Below are 19933 nucleotides of genomic sequence, written 5' to 3' on the forward strand. Positions count from 1 at the left end.
GGCTGGCCTCTGCTCTCCTGGCTTCCCACCAAGGCTATGTCTACACTCGCAGCTTCTTGTGCGAGTAATATGCAAAGGAGGCTAAGTGTGGAATATCTCCAAGCCTCATTTGCATACCTAATGAGCCACCATTTTTTTCAGAAGAGGCTTTTGCACAAGAATGAGTTACATCTATTACTTTTCAGGAAGAACGGCATTGCGTAAGAGGGTTTTTCATGCGCAAGAAGGGGCAGTGTAGACACTCCTTCTTGCGCAAGAGCCTCTTCTGAAAAAAATGGTGGCTCATTAGGTATGCAAATGAGGGTCAGCTAGATTCCATGCTTAGCCTCATTTGCATATTACTCGTGCAAGAAGCCGCGAGTGTAGACATAGCCCAACAATTTCATCTCTCAGGACTCTCTGGCTACATCTCCACGGCACATTTATTTTGGAATAAGCTATTCTTGAACAGTGATTTCAAAATAGCACGTCTACACTGCAGGGAAACTTCAGAATGAGTCCGAGTCAGGCTCTGCTAATGTAGACGAGTTATCTTGATTTAGAGCCCTGGTAGAAATAACTTAGAATGGGCCTAGGGAGGGGCCATTTTGAAATAGCGGAAGTGGAGCATCTCCACACGCATTATTCTGAAATAGCTAATTGGGAATAGGTGTTATTCTTTGTAGAATGAGGTTTACAGAAGTTGGAATAACCCGTCTGTTACTTCAGATTATTTCACATTAACGGAATTGCTGCACAGACTTTGGCATTGTTATTCTAAACGGCCATTATTCCAAAATAACTTTTCTGTGTAGACAGAACCTGTGTCCTGTCCCAGCTTTACTGTTTTCAGGACAAATTCCTCGTTAGGGTCCATCACAATCTGGGCTCAGTGAGGGTCCATCCCCCCTGAGATGTGTGTTACACAAAAGCCTTGTGTTCCCTGCCTAGTGCCCAATACGGGCTGCAGGTATGTGTTTTGTGTGGGAGAGTAGCTCAGTGGCAGAGTGTTTGACTGCAGCTCAAGTGGTCTTTGGTTCAAATCCAAGTGCTCCCTGCAAGAGTGTCTATTTAATAGAGACATTTCCTTAGTGCCTCCTTAGGAAATGTTCCTTTAATAAACATTTACCTCTCCAGTTCTATTGCATCCTGGATTTCTGTTGTATGTGGACTTTTTAAATGAACACAAACCGTTAACGTTTTCTGGCACCAATACACATAAACCAGGCAAACCTGTTCCTCAGCTGGAACCAGCTCAAACCCGCTGTGTGTCTGGTTTGCGTTTCCAGCAATTCAACAAGGGTGTGATGTAGATGCCCATTGGCACGTCCTTGGTCTCTAAGGGCTGGGCTGTGTAGAAGAACAAGAACCACACCCAGCTGGGGAGGACGGGCTGCGGTCAACCTTCTGGAGTTCGATTTAGTGAGTCCAACTAAGACCAGAGAGCACCTGACTAGGGGCCAGAAATCTGCTCTTGCTGCCTTTGGTTTCCTGTTGCGGGGCAGTGAGGGAGTGGTGGGAAGGAGCCTGAAGTCACCTCTTGGGTCACAGCTGCTGTAACATGTGACAATGAGACAATGAGGTGAGAAAAATGACTAGACAGTGGCCATGTGAAACATCAGGCTGGTTTCCCTGAGTTTCCCTGAGTGGGAATCAGACCAGACCAGCAAGAGTTTTGTATCCTAGCCACTAGACCACCAGAGACACCTGACACATGCCTCTTTGCTCACCTACACTAGCCTTTCGCAGGATGAGGGTCCATTCTCCCTTGCCCAAAGGGGACAAGAACAGAAACCAAACAGAACATCAAAGCAGCCAGACTGGGCCATGCCAGTTGCCCAACTAGCTCAGGATCCTGTCTCACAACAGCAGCCAATTTCATTGTCCCGAGGGAATCCTCAGGACAGACACTTGTTAAGTGATCCCTCCCGTCACCCATTGCCAGCTCCTGGAATACACTAACTAGGGACACCTGCCCTGTCCATCCTGGTTAAATGCCATTCATTGTGGTCACCAGGGCTTCCAAAGTTGAGTAGCTCTGCATTAAGGGTTCTTATTAATGTCAAGAACCTCAAGCAATGTAAAGCCAGAGTGTGATGGAACTGGAAAGGAAAATATTTCCACTAGAAGGAAAGTTTCCAAGGGGGCACTTGGATTTGAACCAAGGACCACTTGATCTGCAGTCAAACACTCTACCACTGAGCTACACCCCCACACAAATTGGCATCTACAGCCAATGTTGGGAACTGGACAAGGAACAAGAGACAAGAGGCTTTTGTGTAACTCACATCCCAGGTGCCACCCTTGGGCTTGGTCTCCACACTGAGCTGGCGGGTGGCAGGGGTCTGATGCTGTCACAGCTGCAAGGCAAGTCACCCACCTGGCCCCTGAGTTCCATGTGGGCAGCAGCCAGACCGTGTGAATGGATCAGAGGGTTGTGGGGGGCGGGGATTTGTATATTTTAGGAAGGGTCCTGAGTCCTGGCTCCCAGCCACGCACCTTGGCAGAAAGACCAGCGGCCCCTGCACAAAGTGCATTGTGGGAATAAGAGTTGGGGCGGCAGGAAAGGGGCCGGCCCCTCAGCACCAGCGAGTAGGTGTGAGAAGATGGGAGTGAAACCTGCTACCTCTCATGCACAAAGGCAGCACTTTTCCAATGGAGCTAATTCTGCCCCACCTGCAACCTGCCTCCAGTGCTTCTGCCACTGCCTGGCCCAGGAGGGCTGGTGTCCAGCAGCTCTCTGCCCCAACGTGGCTGGTTTTGGGGAAAGCAAGTAGGAAGTGGGGGCCGGGGCGGGAGGGCCACTGGAGCCACTTAGCCCCCTGGCTGGCTCTGCTGGCAAAAAGAAAAAATGGGAATGTCTCTCCTCATTGGAGAACATGAGTATCGATCCCACTACCTCTCACATGCAAAGAGAGCGCTCTACCACTTGAGCTAATTCCCCTGCTTCATGTACAGTGGCCTTCTTGGAAGCTCTTCACTTCTCCACAGAGACATCGGCCTTCTAGGTCAGTTAGTCGTGGGAAAGGAGAAGGCTCCAAAAAGGCCTCAAGGGCAGATCTCAAGGAGACTCCCTGCAGCAAAGCCATGGGGGGGGGGGGGCTCTGAGATGGCCCCTGCCCTGCAGCCTGTCCCACCTGGCCATTGTCATGGACTCTCTGTGAGGTCATCACCTCCCAACCTCCTTTAGCCAATAAGCTGAGGGGCTGCAAAAGGCCCTTGTGATGTCATTGCCACACCCACCCCTGCCCTCCAGGGCTAATGTCCTGCCCCAGGCAGCCCCTTTGCATGGCTGAGCTGCTCCCAGGGGTGAAAGTGACACATTTCTCACAGGGCCTGTTCTATTGGGCACCACCCCTTGGGCTGGGCAGGAGGGAGGGGGAGGCTCAAGGCAGGAAGTGGGGGGAGGGGTTGTGATAGGACAGTACCTGTAAGAAATTAAAATGTGGAGTGTGGGAGGCTCAAGGCAGGGATTTGGGGAGTGTGTGAGAGTGGGGGGGGGGGCTCAGGGCAGGGGTGAGGATGTGGGAGGGTAGAGAAGTCAGGGCACAGGATCTGGGATATGGGGGAGGCTAGGGGCTGGGACTGTGTGTTTGTGTCGAGGGGATCCCTCTGCTCTGTGCTCCCTGAGGCCCTTTAACACACATGGACTGACCTGGGCGCAGGCCAATGAGGGGGGTTTCAGTGAAGCTACATGTAAATGGATCCCTCTAGCAATCCCTGCCAGCCACACGCACAGGGGGAGGGACTTTAGCCAAGGAAGCAGAAGCAGTCAATCTGAGGGAGGTTTAGAAGCAAAGATGGGCTGCTGCCAGGATGGATGAGGGGATGTCACAGGGCACGAGCATGATAAGGGGAGCAGAGAGGGCCCTGCTGCACCGAGAGACATGCCAAAGCCTGGGATTGAACCAGAGAACCAGAGATAACCACTACACCACAGCCACACCTGCTAAGGCTTCTTCTGCTGGATTTAAACTGGGACAAATAGCCTGTTACTAACCCTTGGTGAAGGCTTTGGGGGAAGAGGCAGAGCAAGAGCAGGGAACACGATGACCTCCCCGCCCCCACTACTTCTCTAGACCTTGTTAGGACCAGTCACTATCTGGCGTGAGTGAGGGGCCATCCCACCTGAGATGTGTGTTACACAAAAGCCTCTTGGTCCCTGCCCCGTTCTCAATAGGGGCTGCATGCAGGTGTTGAGCATGGGGGTATAGCTCACAGTAGAGTGTTTCACTACAGATTAAGTGGTCCTTGGTTTAAGTCCAAGTGCCCTCTGGGGAGAGTGTCTGTTTAATGGGAACATTTATCTCTCCAATTCCATCGCATTCTGGAGGTCTATTGTTTGGATTCTTTAAATGAATATGAACCCGCACTGTCCTGTGCCAATGCTCATAAACCAGGCACACCCGTCCCTCAGCTGGAGACAGCTCAAACCCGCTCTGTGTCTGGTTTCTGTTTTAGCCAGTTGAGCCATGGCGCCCTGCTTGGCTATGTCTATATTACTGAGTTTTTCCAGGATACCTCTCGTGTCCCGGAAAAACTTTGCCGCATCCAGGGAACTAGTCCACTTTTTCAGATCACTTTCCATAAAAAGTGGGTGTGTTCTTTCGGAAGGCCCGTATTCCTCAATTTATTAGGAATAAGGGCTCTTCCGAAAGAGGAGGTTTTTCCCACTTTTGGGTCCCTGTGGATGGGCCAAATGTCGGAAAAGCCTCTTCTGAAAAATGAAAAGTGTCTCTAAAACCGTACTAAATGATGGTTGCAGACAACATCTCTGAATTCCAAAGTGCAGCCATTCCCCATTTCCCTCCAGGGTCTCAAGGCCTGTGCAGCCCAGGAAATGTGATTGGCAGCTGGTACCCACAATCTTATTGTCAGTTCAAGGCTCTGAAAACATGGACCCAAGGCAACCACCTTGTGCTCAGACTGGGCTCTAGGGAAAAGGCTCTCTTCTTCAAGCAGGAGTCCAACGAGCAACCTAAGAGTGACTTGACAAGCAAACCCTCCAGCCGTCCACTCTGCCAGCTGAGCTAGGTAAGGGCGCCTGAGAAATGTTGATTTGTCCAGATTGGCCCTTCTACAAGTATCAAGGCAAGTGCTACCCCAAGTGGGTGGCATCGTAGATGAGGGTCAGAAGAACCCAGCAGCACAGGGGTTGTCACAGGTACTTCACATGCAGAAAGACCCCAGAGTGAAACCTGAGCTAGATCACAAGGAAAGAAAGTTGGGTTCTTCTCATGTGTCTTTTTTGTTCCAGAGTCTCTAAGGCTGCAGGAGGGGAAGATCCACAAAAAATAAACCACTTGAGTGAACCTTGGTCTAGCCTCTCACTTGTGCTGTTCCTACGCCCAAGGCAATAGCTCCACAACCAAGGTGTGTTGAGTCGATTTCCCTCAGCCTAGAGCCAGCACAGGGAGTAGAACAGGTTTCTTTACCTCTCTCAGAAGCAGGGAACCCACATTCTCTGAGGTCCCATCCTGAGACTCCCTCCCTTTAGCCCTGGAGGCCACTAGGCAGAGCCTGGCAGCTGCTGGGAGCAGATGTGAGAACATCAGCGAGAAACACAAACTCAGTCCCCTGCATCTCTAACCAGGCTGGTAGGTTCCATGGCCCCAGCACATCCCAGCCTCCTGCTGAGCCAGCCAGACAAGAAATGGAGCACCAGTGGGCATCAGACACCCAGCAGGAGGCACAAAATTATCTTCTCACCAGCCTGAGGGCAAGGAACGGAAGGGTTTTGCAGCAGCCCACCAATGAATACTGCACTGAGATTTGAACTCAGTCTGCAGAATCCTTAGGGCTACCCCTTACATCATGGAACCAACAAACAGCCCTAAGCACAAAGCAGCCCAGGGCAGACTGGAGCTAGGTGAAGCAGGAGGCAGGACGCGCCCAAGTCTCCACAGCTCCTTTTTGTGCAAAAATGGACCCTAATTAATTATGTAAATAAACCACAGAAATATGCTAATCAGTGCCTCATTTCCATATGTGTTTGTGGAAGAGAGGTGCAGTATAGAGATAGCCTAGGTGGTAGATAGCCATGAAGTGACATAGACTCAGGAAAAATCCCCGGTTACACAAAATCCTTAGTTACACAAAATAAAAATAATTCACCAGCTCAGACGTGATTTCTAAGCCCCCACACAAGGATAATAATAAAACAGGATGGACTCGTTTGACTACTGTCTACTTACACATTTCAAGATGTCCATTTCTAAGCAAGCTAAGACTGTGTGGCCTAATGGATAAGGCATCTGACTTTGGATCAGAAGACTGAGGGTTGGAGTCCCTTCGCAGTTGTTTGCTGTGCTCTGGGTCCTGCTATTTGATGCTTAGAAAGGTTCTCTGTAACAAAGTGGTTTTTCTGTAGCTATCTGGTAGGTCTAAACTGAAGCCTTCTTCTGTAGCCAGACTGAAGAGTAGCAGCAATTAGCTGTAAAGCCCAGAGTCACATTCTGTCCAAATGACATTTGAATAGCAACACACTAGGCTGTGAGAATGGGGTTGGATCCTAATGACACCCACTGTCACCAGGTAAGAAACACATCTCAAGATGGGTAGAGAAAACTTCATTAACAGCATTTTGTCTGGCAAAAAACTGCTTATCAACAGTGTAGCTGTGTCTACACTGGCCACTTATTCCGGAAAAGCAGCCGCTGTCTACACTGGCCGCTTGCTTTTCCGGAAAAGCAATGACGATCTAATGTAAAATGGTCATTGTTCCGGAAAAACTATGCTGCTCCCGTTCGGGCAAAAGTCCTTTTCTGGAAAAACTGTTCTGAAAAAGGGCCAGTGTAGACAGCCCAGTAGTCTTTTCTGCAAAAAAGCCCCGATCGCGAAAATGACGATCGGGGCTTTTTTGCGGAAAAGCGCATCTACATTGGCATGGACGCTTTTTCGGAAAAAGTGCTTTTCCGGAAAAGCATCCTGCCAATGTAGACGCGCTTTTTCCAGAAATAATTATAACGGAAAACTGTTCCGTTTTAAGCATTTCCGGAAAAGGGTGCCAATGTAGACATAGCCCCAGTAATCTGTTTCCCGGCAGCTGCGGAGTTGGGGCCTAGGCCGGAGGATGTTGCGAAGGCTGAGATACCGAGGCAGTGTGATGAAATGCATCCCCCCCCCCCCCCCCGTACTCAAGGAGCTGACTGGGGTGATATCTGAGATATGGAGGATTATTTCAGAAAACTCACGGTAGGCAGGAGAGATTCCCGAAGCGGGGGAAGGGGCAACCTATCAAAAGGGTATATCTGCTGTCTTCAGGAAAGCTGTGGGTACTGTCTCGCGTTACTTGCGCACGAACGCGCTCGCTAGCCAAACGCGAACTAGACGGAGCTACCGTCAGGGGGCTGCTAAAGGGTCAGGGATACCGTTCCCGGGGAATAGTTATTGCCGTAGTGCAGCGGGGGTCCGGCAGGGATTCCTTGTGGGCCTGGTTCCCTTCCTCGGCCATTTGGATGGTGTCACATTACTGAATTGGAGGGAAGCAGCCAGATCGCTGCTGCACCCCCCCAGAAATTGGTATGGGGGGAGCCATGTGTGGTATTGAATGGGAGCTTATCGTTTGTTGATCTTATGTACGCTATTTATGTGAGTGTATAATGTCTGTGTGAATAGATAGGAATCTGTGGTCTGTGTGGAAGCTGAATGTTTCTCTGAATGTGGTTAAGCATTGCTATGGACAGGCTGAGTAGCAAAGCCCTGTGGGACAATGGCCCTTGATGGCCCAAGGACACACCTAAAGCAGGAGGGCGGAGACCCAAGAGCTGCCAGCAGAGAGAGGCTGAGGACCAGGTGACCGGCTGAGGCCAGAAGAGGCCAGGAAGGGGGTATAAAGAGGCCATGTAGTTGATGCCATTTTGTTCTCAGCTCAGCACTTTATCCCAGAGGCAGCACTGCAGGGATTGAAGAGCCCGGAAGACCTGTGAACCCATCCTGATCGTAGGATGTGCAATAAGAACTTTTAAACCAGCAGCTGCAACATCTCTGCTAGAGCCTGCATCGAGAACTGGGAGATTCGGTGCATGTAACGTACTGTACTTTAATAACCTTACTCTCGTGCTTTTCTTTCTTGTAATAATAAACCTTTAGATATAGATTCTAAAGGATTGGCCCAGCGTGATTTGTGGGCAAGGTCCAGAGGGTAAATTGACCAGGGATCTGTGGCTGGTTTCTTGGAACCGGACAGAACTTGTTCGGGGTAGGTGGGATTGGGTGTTAGGACCCCCCCACCTGTGTATAGGCCTGGGGCCATCTGGGGCACGGATATTGCTGGGGTGTCGGAGGGGTTTTGCTCGTGAGGCTTCAGGCAGGCAGCTGAAGCGCCCTGTGGGACTGGTTTGTGGCCTGTTTGGAAACGTCACCAGTCGGGGGGCTGTAAGGAGCCCCGGATTTGAGCAATTCACCCTGAGCGGACGCCCTCAGTTGTGCCCAGACACGGCCCGGTCTGTCACAGATGGATGGCGTAGAAAGTACGCTTATCAAGACTGCGGAGGACCCCGATCTGGGAGGGGTTGCAGGTGCTGTGGAGGATGGGATGGTTTGGAGAGACTACGATGAAGTTCAATAAGGCCAAATGCAAAGTACTCCGCTTACGAATGATCGATCCGTTGCTTGTGCCCACGTGCAGGGTGGCAGAGAGAGAGAGAGAGAGAGAGAGAGAGAGAGATAGAGAATGGGAAACGGCTGTCTAGGAAGGAATACTGTGGACAAGAATCGGCGCAGCAGGGGAGAAGGCCAGGGAGAGGCTGGCTGTCACAGCGGACCACGAGGTAAACGGGAGTCGAGAGCGGTAAACGGGTTGCTAGAGCAGCGAACATCGTTCTGGGGCGCGTTAGCGGAAGCAGCAGCGTCGTGCGCAAGACAGGAAAAGTAATTCTTCCACTCTCCACGGTGAGGATTAGGCCTAGCTGGAGCATTGTGCCCTGTGGGCGGGAAGGGAGGCAGACTCATACAAATCGGAGACAGGGAATGCAGAAAAATGCAAGAGAAACTGACTGTGCGGGGTGTAGAAGATTGGAAGGGAGTCTGCTAGAGGGGAGCTGCTAAGAGTTTTCAGGGCCATAAAAGGCTGCTAGGCAGAGAAGGGAGAACTTCTGGTTCTTCTGAAGCTTGGGGGGGGAGGTGCAGGACGAGAAGCAAGGGGCTGGGGCTGGGGCTGCAGCGAGGACCGGCAGGCCAGCCGGCCGTTAGGGGAAACTTCCTGTAAGGCAAGCAGGGTGGCTGAAAAGGGGCATCAATGGCCTAGGAAAGTGATGTGCTTCCCGGGAGATAGCAGAAGAAACAGAAAAAAGAGACCCCCCCACCCCCACCCCCACCCCCAGACTGGGCCAGGCCAAGTCAAGCCTGAGCACAGACCGAGCAGAGAAAAATGCAGAAAACTAGCAATGCTCGCCGCAGAGAAGAAAAAGAGCAAGGACAGTAGCAGCAATGTCCCCTCTACGTTTGCCTTGGTCATTTGTCAGTCTATTGTTCACAGCGAGCGCCAGGGGAAAGCGCGAACGCAGTCCCCCACTACCACAAATTATGCAGTCAAGTTTCCCACATTTGGGGAAATCGCAAGGGTCAGCACACCCACAGTGCAATGGATGAGCCTCACCCTGGGAAAACCACCTTCATGATCATGGTATTTCCCCTGCCAGGTAAGTATGAGTTCCACCCACACAACCACCGCCTGCCCCCCACCGCCCAAACCCTTTCACATCATGGGGGACGCCGCGTAGCGCACCCACACCGCCGCGCCCCAAACACTCCCCTACCGCCTACACCCGCCCTCAAGCCACCCCCGACACCCACACCGAGCCCTGCGTGCCCGAGGCGGGCCCTGCTTGCCAGCCCGCTCCCGCTCCCACAAGCCTCTGCTCGCGCCCGCATCTGTATACATGCTCACGCCGCTCCGCCCGGGACATGCCCCCACCCGTCTATCTGCCCAGGCCCGGCGCTTTATCCCCTCTCTGGCCTGAGTCCCACTTCGGCGGCGAGGAGCCCAGCGGCGTTGCTGCACCCCAACTCCCGACCCAGCCAGCGCTCTCCCCGGCTGCGGCCCGCACACCCAGCAGGGGCTGGCTCGGGCAGAAGCTGCCACTCGGGAGGCACCGAGTCTGTGCGGCTTCTGCTCTCGCCCTGACACCCCTGGCCCAGCCAGGCCCGTCACCCTCCAGAGCCGGGCGCATCCGGGCTGTGTCTACACTGGCCACTTATTCCAGAAAATCAGCCACTTTTCCAGAAGAACTTGCCAGCTGTCTACACTGGCCTCTTGAATTTCCGCAAAAACACTGACGATCTCATGTAAGATCATCAGTGTTCTTGCAGAAATACTGTGCTGCTCCCATTCGGGCAAAAGTTCTCTTGCACAAATCATTTGCACAAGAGGACCAGAGTAAACAGCACAGTACTGTTTTCCGCAAAAAAGCCCCAATCACGAAAATGGCAAAAGATTTATATGATCTGAAAAGAAACCAGAGCATACCACAGTTGCTGCAGAGGCGCTGCCAGAAAAACGGCGTCTGTTTCTCAACTCACGGTGGCTACACCGGACTGTCTGCAAATCCCCACCCCTTCTGCAGCCTGTTGCTCTGCCACGCTGATAGCCCGAGTTTTGCGTGGGAGCCAGGGGCTTTAGGAGCAAACTCTGCCCCATGGACGCGGGTGGCGAATCACTGTGCGCAATGCATCGTGGGTATGTAAATGAGCACCCCTGGGTACACCCGAGCACGCGGAGGAGCCCAGATCTCCGAGCTGCGGCTGCCGCCCCTAGCTCACTGCCGCGGGCTGGGCTGTGCAGCTGCTGCCGGTCCCACCGCTGTTCCGGGCGCAGGCCACGTGCTGGTTCCCTGCGGGCCCTCGGGCCGGTAGCTTGGGGGTGCCGGGCTCCGCGCTTCCCTCGGGAGGGGCAGGCGGGCTTGGGGCTCTGGTCGCTGCTGCGTGTAAGGGCCGGGGCACGAGCCGCTGAACTGCCCCAGGGGAGGGTGGGTCAGTCACGGAGCCTACAGAGGATCCAGCCCACCCCGCGGCAGCAAAGTTGGCGGCTTGTCCCCAGCCTCCAATGCTGCAGCCTGCACCTGTGGCCCTTCTCAGTAGTCCGCCCGCTGTGATCGAGCCAGACCCCGGGACACCCAAGTGCGATTCTCCCCTGCCTGGGCTGGCTGGTGCTGCCCCCGGTTTGCTCGTGCTGTTTAAACACCTCAGTCTCCGCCCCTAGGAGCTTCCGCTCCCTAAAGGAGCCGGGTTGGTTCCAACCTTCTCAGGAACGTTCACAGCGCGGAACAGAACAGGAACAGCCGAGCAGGTGACGAAACCCTGGCACGGGGTCTAGCGCGGGGTTTGTAACCCCCTCATCTGGGAGCGTCACTGGAACAATTCTCTGACACGCTGTGCTTCTATTGCATTATCTACACGACGAGTTTTCTCAGCAAAAAAAGGTGCTAATTAGGATCTCATTTGCATGAGTCATGATCTTATTTGCATATTTTCTGGCAAACTGATTTTGCGCTGGGGTTGTTGTGCAAAAACAAGCAGTATGGAAGTTTTCTTTTTGCACAAAACCCCCTTTTTCTGAAAGATCAATATACCTCTTTTGGGGGGGCATAAGAATCTTTTGGGAAAAGGGGGTTTTGTGCCAAAAAAGTGTTCACACTGCTTGTTTTTGCACAAAAATCCCATTGGCAGAAAATATGCAAATGAGATGGTGACTCATGAATTGAGTCCCTCATTAACATATTTTTTAAGGAGAAAACTTTAAGTGTAGATGTAGCCTCTGTGGCTACGTCTAGATTGGCATGTTTTTCCGCAAGTGATTTCAAGGAAAAGTTTTTCCGTTAAAAGCATTTGCGGAAAAGAGCAGCTAGATTGGCACGGACGCTTTTGTGCAAAAGCACCTTTTGCAGAAAAGCGTCCGTGCCAATCTAGATGCGGTTTTGCACAAGAAAGACCCGATTGCCATTCTCGCCATCGGGGCTCTTTTGCACAAAACAGTCCTGAGCTGTCTACACTGGCCCTCTTGTGCAAATACATTTGTGCAAGAGGGCTTTTTCCCGAACGGGAACAGCATAGTATTTGCGCAAGAACACTGACAATCTTACATTAGATCCTCAGTGTTCTTGCGCAAATTCAAGTGGCCAGTGTAGACAGCTGGCAAGTTTTTCTGCAAAAGTGGCTGCTTTTGCGGAAAAACTTGCCAGTCTAGACATAGCCAGTGAGTTACCAGTAGTGGGGCTATTAGTGTTGGCATCTAACTAATTGCACCATTAGGCCATGTCTTCACTCTGGTGGAGATTGCTGCTGCAATCCATCTTCCAGAGCTTGATTTAGCAAGTCTAGATAAGCCTCACAAAATCAAACCCCTAGGCACCTCCTGCTCTTTGCTACTATCCTACTCCCACTGTGAGGGCACCACCAAGCTCAGCTGAAGGTAAAACCAACTCCAGATACATGTTGAAGAATGGTGGGAAGAAAAGACCCATTGACCTGGCAACAAGGCACCACTGGGAGTTGAACCCAGGATCTCCTACTCACTAGGCAGGCACTTTAGCCAACTAAGCCATGGTGCCCTCCTTGAAGCAACCTTAAAACTGTTCTACTTTATGGTTCCAGACACCCCCTTCCCATCCCAAAGTGCAGCCGTTCCCCATTCCCCTCCAGCTCTTGCCATGACTCAAGGCCTGCGCAGCCCAAGACATTTCATCAGCAGCTGGAACCCAAAACCTTTTTGTCAATTGTAGCACCAGGCCCCAAAGGGACAGACCCAAGGCAGCCGCATGGTCCTAAGGCCGGGCCTGCAGCCAGGGGGAGGGAGAAGAATCTCTCCTCTCAGCTGGAGTTGAATCAGCCACCTAAGGGCACTTGCTGAGCACCGGCTACAGGCCTCTGCTCTGCCAGCTGAGCTATGGAAGGTGCCTGGGGCAGGCTGCTTTGTCCAGGTGGCCCTTGGACGAGTGCCAGGGCAAGAGCCCCCCGAAGGGGCCGGCCTCCCAGGGGAGGGGCAGAGGAACCCAGCAGCACAGGGGTGTCACAGGCACTTCACCCGCAGAAGGACCCTTGAGTGATCCAGACAGAAACGCCGCGTCTCGCTCCCTGCAGCTCCCCTTGCTGCCCTGGCAGGCGCTGCCCCTTCTCCCACCGGCCTGGGCCTGGCCTCCCTCCCCGCCCGGCACCACAGAGAGCACCTTGGCGTGAGCCTGGGTAAGCCAGAGGCCTCAGGCCTGTCCCCTCTGAGGGGCTTGTGCCTTGGCCTCCTCTGCCCTTGGTGCCGGCTCTCCCGGCTGCCCCTGAGCGCTGCTGGGCAAAGGAGGCAGCAAGGCAGGAGAGGGGGGAGGAGCAAGTCCCGCTGAGGCCGACAGCTCAGGCTCAAGCCTCCAGCCCCAGCACAAAACCTTCAGCCGGGCCCGTGTGGCTCCCTCCTGCCCCCGCACACGCTCACAGGGGGAAACGTGCCCCATGTTCCATCCCCGCGCCAGGCCTGGGCGACGGGCTCAGCCCTCGAGCAGCCCACAGGGCCTGTGAGGGACGGACTGAGAGCAGGGCCCCACTGACACCCCCCGTCCTGCCCCACTGGCCTGCGTGCGGCGCTGGCACGGGACAGGCAGGAACGGCAGCCGGGGAGAAAGCAGCTTGGACAGACGGGCGAGTCTCACTTGCTGACCAGACTTCCAGGCCCTGGGCTATGGGGCCAGCCCGGGCGGGGAGGAGACAGGGTGTGAAAAAATTCCAGGTGGGCATGAGGTGACCCAGCCCTCCCCCCATCATTTTTTTTCTTTTTTGCTCAACAAGTTTTTCTGCTATTTGCGGGGCAGGGGCATGAGGGTTTTTCACAAATCAAAAAGGGGGGTGAAGGATAAACTTAACTGTTGTCAGTATGACCCCTGCTCTTAAAGTCTGGTCTTTGTAAAGAGGTACGTGCTTGAGCACAGGTATACAAAAGGAGGGGACAGGTGAAACTGGTTTGAACCTGTTGTAAAGCCTGCAAAAGGATTGTGAGGGGACAAATGATGATTGGAGGGAATTTGGTGCAAAGGGGCATGACCTGTATATGCAATTGTAAGTGGTCAGTAAAAGGGGGGTAATTACCATGTAAGAAAGTACAAAAGACCTTCCCTTTGTTTGGGCAGTGGCAGAAACTTTGCAGAAACTTTTTTTCTCCTGAGTATCCTGGAGGTTTTTGCCCTGGAATGCATTCCCGAATAAAGCTGGTTGCTTAAGAAGGGTGTCTGGAATTGATTTGGTAGGGGTTTTGGGCCCCCTTCTGAGCCCTCCGTCAGGGGGCGTGATGCTGAAAAGTTTGGGAACCACTGCAAGGGGACAACCCAGCAGGGACTAAAAGTGAGTGCTCCAGGTGAGGTTTGAACTCACAACCTCAGCATGTCTCCTACAAGTACTGCCTTATAAGTACTGTGCGCTGACCCATTGCACCACTGGAGTAGATGTTTAAAGGTCTTCTTCAAAGTCCTTAGACTGAAAAAGTCAAGACGCAGAAAGTGGAATTGAAGTTTCTGCTGAGCCCTTGTTCTTTCTTTTCACAGGCAGAGCCGGGGGACTCCGCACATCCAGAGACCCCTCCCTCTTCCCCCCTGGTCTCTGAAATAACCCACCCTAGTGGGGCACAAAGCTGCTGGAGGCCAGAGCACGAGAGATGAGTTGCACGTGGGTTAGTGCTCCCTTTGCACGTGAGAGGTAGCAGGATTCACTCCCATCTTCTCCCACCTGCTCGCTGGTGCTGAGGGGCCGGCCCCTTTCCTGCTGCCCCAACTCTTATTCCCACAATGCACTTTGTGCAGGGACCGTAGGTCTTTGTTGCAAGGCGTGTGGCTGGGAGCCAGGACCCTTCCCAAAGTACACAACTCCCCCCACCCCCGTTCTGCTCACGCTCTCTGGCTGCCTCCAGCATGGGCTGAGCTCAGGGGTCAGATGGGCGACCTGCCCTGACGCTGTGATAGCATCAGGCACCTGAGCACAAGTCTGCTCACAAAGCTCTAATGGGCCTCAGACAAGCAAAACCACCTTAGTGAACCTCAGGACAAGGAAGACAAAAAGCCTGGAGCACAAGGACCTCCCAACAACCACCCCAGCCCGTCCCACTGAGATTTAAACTCAGATTGGAGGAGTCAGAGTCATTAGTGCTGCCCCTTACACCTGGGACCTAGACAGAAGGCCTGGGGTAGACACCTGGGACACTCACCTCTCAGACTGGCCTCTGCTCTCCTGGCTTCCCTCCGGCTGCTTCATCTCTCAGGACTCTCTGGCTACGTCTACACGGCACGTTTATTTTGGAATAAGCTATTCTGGAACAGTTATTTCAAAATAGCATGTCTACACTGCAGGGAAACCTCAAAATGAGTCCGAGGAGGCTTCCCTAATGTAGAGGTGCTACCTTGATTTAGAGCCCCAGGGGGAATAACTTAGAATGGCCCTGGGGAGGGGATATTTTGAAATAGCAGAAGTGGAGCATGTACACGCACCTCATTTTGAAATAGCTATTTCAGAATAGGCATTTTTCTGCATACAGTGAGGTCTACAGAAGTTGGAATCAGCCATCCGTTATTTCAGAGTTACTTCAAAATAACGGAATTGCTGTCTAGACTCTTGCCTTGTTATTTTGGAATAACGGCCATTGTTTCAAAATAACTTTTCTGTGTGGACAGAACCTCTGTCCTGCCCCAGTTCTGCTGCTTTCAGGACAAACTCCTTGTTAGGACCAGTCACAATCTGGGGTCAGTGAGGGTCCGTCCCACCTGAGATGTATGTTCTACAAAAGCCTCCTGTTCCCCACCCACTTCTCAATACTGGCTGCAGACACTTTTTTTTTGTATGGGGGTGTAGCTCAGGGGCAGAGTGTTTGACTGCAGGTCCCATGGTCCTTGATTAAATCCCTGCCCTGGGCTTCCTGGAATCAGCCACTGATCAGTTTCAGCAGCAGCTGACTTGGGGATGCCTGGGGTTCTTAAGCTGAATCTGTATGTAAGTCAGAACTGGCGTCCAGATTCAGCCGCTGTTGAAACTGATCAGTTTCAGCAGGGGCTGAATCTGGACACCAGTTCCGACTTAACTTAAGAACAAACCTACAGTCCCTATCTTGTACGTAACCCCTGTACTGGCTGCAGACACTTTTTTCATATGGGGTGTAGCTCAGGGGCAGAGTGTTTGACTGCAGATCACATGGTCCTTGGTTCAAATCCAAGTGCCCCCTGCAAGAGTGTCTATTTAATAGAGACATTTCCTTTGTATGTGAACTCTTTGAACGAATACAAACCTGTAGGCTACATCTACATGGCAGGGTTTTTGCTCAATGTTCTTGCACAAAAACGTGCAGAGCACAGCACGAGTGTTCTTGCATAAGTAAATTTGCACTACATCATTGGAAAACAGTGCTTCTTCCAGAAGAGTTGTGATTTGTCCTTTTAATATGTGTTCATTTTTTTTAATTGTATCCTTTGGTATATATGGTTGTGACTATTTTCTTCCACTATTTGATCTGAGGAAGTGGGTCTGGCCCACGAAAGCTCATCATCTAATAAACCATCTTGTTAGTCTTTAAAGTGCTACATTGTCCTGCATTTTGCTTCAGCTAACCCAGACTAACACGGCTACATTTCTATCACTATTCCAGAAGATTTATTCCTCTCCCCACGAGGAATAAGCCCTCTTGCACAAGAGCTCTTCCACAAGAGGGCAGTGTAGACAGGCAACATGAATTTCTTGTGCAATAAACCCGTATGGCTAAAATGCTCATCAGAGTTTTCTTGCACAAGAGAGCAACCACACTGCCATGGACGCTCTTGCACACAAGCACATGTCTTGTGCAAAGCACTTGGCAGTGTGGACGTGTTCTTGTGGAAGACCTTTTGCACAAGAACGCTTACGCAAAACAGTTCTTACACAAGAAGGCTGCAGTGTAGACGTAGCCGTCGTGTTATGATGGTGTTTAGGTCAGTAACTGGGGCCACTAAATGGTGCTTGTGACCTGTAACCTAGGGATCCATGTTGGATCCCCTCAGGCACCGGCCACTCAGAGACTGGTCAGAACTGGATTTTTCTGCCAACTGGCACAAGGATTCCTGACAATAAGCGGCGGAACAGCTCTGCATAAGAGGGTTTTTTTGTGCAAGAAGGAGCAGTGTAGACAGATTCTTCTTGCAGAAAAGTCTCTGCTGCAAAAATGATGGCTCATTAGGTATGCAAATGAGGTGTGGCAATATTCATCCCCACACCTCATTTGCATATCTTATTGCACAACAATGTGCGGTGCAGACATAGCCAAGGAAGCCAAACACTGGCATTACCAAGGATTTGCAGCAAACCAGTATTTCGCCAGCGGGTCCCACTGAGGTCGTAGTGCAGGATTCAGACTCACTTGCCGAGGAAGGCTCTAGAATCTTCCTGCTTTGCACAACATTTTTTAAGCTTAGACAGAAAGCACAGGGGCCATGTTTACACTGACGGGTTCTTGAGCAAGCAATAGGCCAATGAGGCTAAGCGTGGACTATCACACTGCTCCTTCATGCACAAGAAACCCCCGTGACAATAAGCAGCGGAACGGCTCTGCACACAAAGGCTCTGTCTGCACTGATGGCTTCTTGCACAAGAACACGGCCACACAGGGCTGCTGACGCAGGTGACCAGGTGGTTGGCAGCAGTGTCGTGGGCCGGGAACATGCCCCAGGCCTCCTGGACATATGGAGCCTCCCTCTGTGCCTTGGGCTGGAGGAACCTGCCCCCTGCAGGGAGCCTTGGGCCAGCCACTGCAGCAGCAGGAATTTGGGAATCATGTCACCCCATTGGGGCAATGGAGTGAAGAGAATGGTTTTCCCTGCCATTAGGGAAAGCAGGCCAGGCCAAGGCCCTTTTGGCCACTGGGGCTGTGCAGGCTGGAGCCTCCTCCTATGAGCTCTCTGCTCTGCTTCCTGCAAAGGTCTCAGCCTCTTGTGTGTCTCTGCTTCCCTGTCCATAGCAGGCAGCTAAAGGGTGGGTGAGGACAATCACCACAGCAAACATCTCAGTGGCCAGCATGGGGCTTGAACCCATGACCTTGGTGTTATTAGCACCACACTCTAACCAACTGAGCTAGCTGGCATGCCAAGACTAAGCTCACAAATGGCACAAATGGCCCTTTCAGAAAGGCACCTCCAGCAGTTGCCGGGATGACTGGAGATGCCAATGGCTCTTCTCTGACAGCGCCACTAGTGACTCACTGTGACGTGGGCTGGCTAGTCCAGCTGGTTTGAGGTGTCACGGAAATCCAGACTCAGGGTTGGAAGGAGAGAAACACTTTTATTAAGAGCTGTGGGAAGTTTCAAAAGAAAGACTTCCAAAATCAAATGTCCGTGGTAACCTTATATACATTCATGGTTGCACACAAAATAGAATAGACATCACATAAGCTAGTGACAGCGTTACTATTGGCTTAATGCTTAAAGCTACTTTTATCTCAATATGCAGAGATAAACTTAGTTGCATGGGTGTTAGTCTCATCCTTGCAGCAGAAAAGCTAGATCAGGCTGGTTTTAGTAGGTTCACTGTCTCTCAGGGTACGTCTAGACTACCGGGTTTTGTCGACAGAAGTTTTGTCGACAGTATCTGTCGACAAAACTTCTGTCGACAAAGGGCGTCCAGACACATTGAGTTCTGTCAACAAAGCAAGCTGCTTTGTTGACAGAACCCTGTAGTCTAGACGCAACCCTACAGGCAATAACACCTTCTGTCGACAGAACTCTGTCGACCGAAGGTGTTATGCCTCGTAAAATGAAGTATACCAGCGTCGACAAAACTGCTGAGTTCTGTCGACGTTATGTCGACAGAACTCAGCGGTAGTGTAGACGTTGGTATAGTTTTGTCGACAAAAGTCCACTTTTGTCAACAAAACTCAGTAGTCTAGACACACCCTCACACACAACGCAAGGTCACGTTCAGTCAGTTGCATACACACTTCACATAGTTCCTTTTAACAAAATACATTTTCCTTCTCAGAGGTTTGGTCCTGGTTGCTGGCAGTCAGCATGGCATGTCACCCATCCTGTCACACTTGGTGCCAGAAGAACAAAGCTTTCAAAGGAGTTTGAATTCCCTCCATCTCCCCATGCTGCAGCGGTAAAAGAAATCCTGAAACCGTCCCCTTCTCCTGTCGCCGGAGAGATGGAAATGGAGCCGTTCCTTGTGGGGAAAGAAGTGGGTGTGTCAGGAGGGGGATTTGTGCTCAAACCTCCGCACAGACCAGAACCCTCCATTAGGGGCAAGAAAGAGCCTTGAGTCAGGCACTTGAGAACTATCGGTTCCTGTTACCCTATGATGGCATATTAGGAAAACTGTTGCACACAGCCTGGCTAGCTCAATTGGTAGAACATGTGACTCTTAATTTCAGGGTTATGGGTTCAATCCCCATGCTGGGTGATGCCCTTCTTTAACTCACATTCTCAGCCTACAAGCAATTCACTCTCAGCTTTCACTAGGGTTTTAGAAAGAAAAAGTCTAGTCCTAGGGTCCAGCTTTAGTAGAAGCAGAGAGAGAACCAACTGCAAGTTCCATTTTCTGAGGAGAAGGGAAGAGGATTTTCTTCTCCACATCAGCCCAGGGAGGAGAAAAAATAACCTTCAGCCTGCTGATTTTCCCCTGTCAGCTTCTGTAGCTTCACCTCCTTCCACAGCAGCTCCAGCTTTGAGCTACAAATCTCAAGGGGCTGGCGAGGAAATGAGGAGCTGGCAGCTCGGGTTAGTGGCTTCCCTGAGAACAAGAAGGTGTTCACAAGGTGCATTCCCCTCCCCCGCAGAGCAGGGTGTTAGAAGGACTGAGTAACAGAACAGTCAGACAAGTTCCACCAAAGCCAAAGTGTGTTTCTGTGGTGCAGTGTTTTTCGCTGTTGCCTAACATGTGCTCAAAAGCATGAGCAATCTGTCTAACTGGTTTGTTCTGGGTCCCAGAGCAAATGAGACCAGCAATCAAGTTGTCTGACTTCGAGCTCTGAGAGGGG

At 51.8% G+C, this 19933-nt stretch overlaps 1 protein-coding gene and 7 non-coding genes across 8 annotated transcripts in view; 2 read left to right on the forward strand and 6 right to left on the reverse strand.

Moving 5' to 3' along the window:
- The window catches only part of LOC142821592 (uncharacterized), a 361188-nt gene that overhangs the window by 253879 nt on the left and 87376 nt on the right, over window positions 1-19933 (reverse strand). The gene's annotated exons all lie outside the window — the stretch shown is intronic.
- TRNAC-GCA (transfer RNA cysteine (anticodon GCA)) lies at window positions 965-1036 on the forward strand. The gene has a single exon. It is a non-coding gene; the product is annotated as a tRNA-Cys (tRNA).
- TRNAC-GCA (transfer RNA cysteine (anticodon GCA)) lies at window positions 2121-2192 on the reverse strand. Its single transcript has one exon. It is a non-coding gene; the product is annotated as a tRNA-Cys (tRNA).
- Window positions 9465-9628, reverse strand: LOC142821694 (U1 spliceosomal RNA). The gene has a single exon (XR_012898383.1). It is a non-coding gene; the product is annotated as a U1 spliceosomal RNA (small nuclear RNA).
- Window positions 12454-12527, reverse strand: TRNAT-AGU (transfer RNA threonine (anticodon AGU)). Its single transcript has one exon. It is a non-coding gene; the product is annotated as a tRNA-Thr (tRNA).
- TRNAI-UAU (transfer RNA isoleucine (anticodon UAU)) lies at window positions 14301-14394 on the reverse strand. Its single transcript has 2 exons — window positions 14357-14394; window positions 14301-14336 (listed from the first exon to the last, which is right to left on the reverse strand). It is a non-coding gene; the product is annotated as a tRNA-Ile (tRNA).
- Window positions 17970-18043, reverse strand: TRNAI-AAU (transfer RNA isoleucine (anticodon AAU)). Its single transcript has one exon. It is a non-coding gene; the product is annotated as a tRNA-Ile (tRNA).
- TRNAK-CUU (transfer RNA lysine (anticodon CUU)) lies at window positions 19284-19356 on the forward strand. The gene has a single exon. It is a non-coding gene; the product is annotated as a tRNA-Lys (tRNA).

The sequence above is a fragment of the Pelodiscus sinensis genome, chromosome 31 (assembly GCF_049634645.1).
Source record: "Pelodiscus sinensis isolate JC-2024 chromosome 31, ASM4963464v1, whole genome shotgun sequence".
Classification (NCBI taxonomy): domain Eukaryota; kingdom Metazoa; phylum Chordata; order Testudines; family Trionychidae; genus Pelodiscus; species Pelodiscus sinensis.